Below are 2,692 nucleotides of genomic sequence, written 5' to 3' on the forward strand. Positions count from 1 at the left end.
ATGGAAGTCAAAGTTGAGCAAAACAGAATTTAAACACAACCAGGTGCAAGGAGGGAAGTAAATACCAAGAGGTATGAGTTTAGTGTCTTATTGATTCATCCATTTATAACGAAGATTTCAAACTGGAGTCAATGGCTGAGTTTTAGTTGCACCCACCCTATTATTGGTTTCAAATTTGGGGGAAGGGGGTAAGTCAATAGCATCGACCCCAGTGTGCAACTGGTACTTATTTTATCAACCCAGAAAGGATGAAAGGCAAAGTCAACCACAGCAGAATTTGAACTCAGAACCTGGTCAAAATGCTTAGCAGCATTCTGTCCTGTGTGCTAACAATTCCGCCAACTTGCTGCCCTAGGTCCCTCGCCGCCTCCTTTATATTATTAGTTAGTTTTTTTATTTTTTTATTTATATTGGCCCAGGACAATGAAATGAATGGCAAACTTGACCTCGGCAGGATTTGAACACAAAATGTAAAGAGCCAAAGCTTTCCTCAACAATTAGAAACAGAGATTACAGGGACTCTTAACTGGGGCACAAATCTACCAGTTTTGGAGAAAGACTGTAATCGACCCTGGTAAGATCTGAACTAGCAATAAAAAGGGAAATCTGGTGCCTTACCATTTCTGCCACATCACCAAAACCTCTGGACTTCTAACAGAAACATAAGGGCCACACTTTCAGGGGAGACAACTAGATCGACCCTAGTATGTGACTGGTACTTATTTTATCAATCCCAGAAGGATGAAAGGTAAAGTCCACCTTGGCAAGATTTGAAATCAGAAGATGAAGAGGTGTAACTAACATTTTGGCCATTGCTCCACTGATTCGGATATTCCTCTTAGCTGAAGAAGAAGAATGACAATTTGACCCACAAATAGTTAAGAAGGAAGACAAAAGAAAATAAAAAAAAATAGATGTATATAATCCTCTTAAGTACAAGATGGTTCGACTGTGGAAACTGAAGGAAGTGAAGATAGTGGCAGTTATTGTTGGGGTTTTAGGGGACAGTATCAGAAGGCAATCAAGAGGAATATAAAGGAAATTGGAACAGAGTGCCCAGTAGAGCTGTTACAAAAGGTTTGCTTTCTTGGCATGGCCAAAATCATCAGGAAAGTATTAGTTGAAGAGAACAAATAGCATGGTACTAGAGGCTGCGGGTAGCAAACCTTCTACTCATGCAAGACTCCAAGAGTTCCAACAAAACCCCCAAGTTAAAAGAATAATGATAATAATCATATGAAATGATTATTGTGAGGACATGACACCAGAGGTGAACAAGTGATTAGAAGATTGGTTGCTGTGACCATCACTACTAAAATAGGGTTATTGGTAAGGACAGCCTACTTAATGCACTTAATCGTAAAGGGGGTACAAGAGGTTTACGACAGTTCGGTTTCGGTCCAATTGCTGCCGTGGATTTAGTTTTAGAACTGGTTCAATCATATTTCTAGATTTGAAATGTTGGAACAACCAACTACATCAACCTCACCATTTCAATGGTTTCTCTATTTGATGAACACTGAAAGGATGAAGAGCCAAGTTAACCTGAATGAGATTTGAACCTAAAATGTAAAAACACAAACAGAAAAAGGTGCAAACCATATTGTCTGATGCTCTACCAATTCTGCCAACTCAATGCCTTTGTGATATTCCAAAGACTTAAGTAACTCACTATCCCCACCACCAGACATAAAACTGAAATATTTTAAAGAGCAGAAGAAAACGAGAATCTGTGACATTCATCCCTTTTCCCAATAACATTAATGATGTAATTTGTGTCAGATTTAAGAAGTAATTTTCATTGAGAGTTTCAATAAGATGATAAATGTAGCGTGTCCCCTAAATTTAGGCCCACACTACAGGCCCCATCACTATTATGGTAATTCCTTATGCCTGTTTATAGAAAGAAATAAGATAAGTTTATGGCCTTTCTTGATAATATGAAGGACATAGGAGAGGAAATTGGACTGAATGAAAGAAATTGAAAACCCAAATCACAGACTCAGCTTATTTCTTGCTTCACAGCAATCAACAGTAAATATCTTACAAAGGTACAAAACTTCAGCTTATATATATATATATATATATCTATATGAGAAAGAAAGAAGAAAGGAGAAAATTGAATGTTGTGGTAGTCATGCCTTTACAAAGAGTTCTGGCTGGAGAATGAAAACCAGGTTGCAGCTCTTTTTTTTTTTGTCAACAACACAGTACCACTGTGACAAGTAGTAGTAGTAATAATAATAATAATAATAATAATAGTAATAGTAATAATGGGATTAAGGAGATGTAAAGGTTTTGTGCTAAAAGCCTTCACGTATTAAAGATTTTTGTGGGACTTGACACAGGAAGTGTCAAGTCCTGCCTTTCACAAGTGCATTAGTGAGATCAAATGAGATGAGGTGAGAACAGTTCTACTATAGAATCAAAGGGACTTGAGAAACAATGGTACCTCATACTGTGAAGATGATGATGATGATGATGATAGTAACAATAATAATAATTATCTTGATGATGATGTTAATAGAATTAGCGAAGAGGGAGGGTTGGGGAAACAATGAAATTAATTAATTAATCATTTCTTTTTTTTTTCTTTTTTTTTTGTCAAAAAATAAAATAGAATTTTGTTTCAAACACTTTCTTTTACTTTCTCAGGAAAAAATATCCAATCTATTTTTGCTTTGTTTTGTTT

Source organism: Octopus bimaculoides, chromosome 26, assembly GCF_001194135.2.
Source record: "Octopus bimaculoides isolate UCB-OBI-ISO-001 chromosome 26, ASM119413v2, whole genome shotgun sequence".
NCBI lineage: Eukaryota > Metazoa > Mollusca > Cephalopoda > Octopoda > Octopodidae > Octopus > Octopus bimaculoides.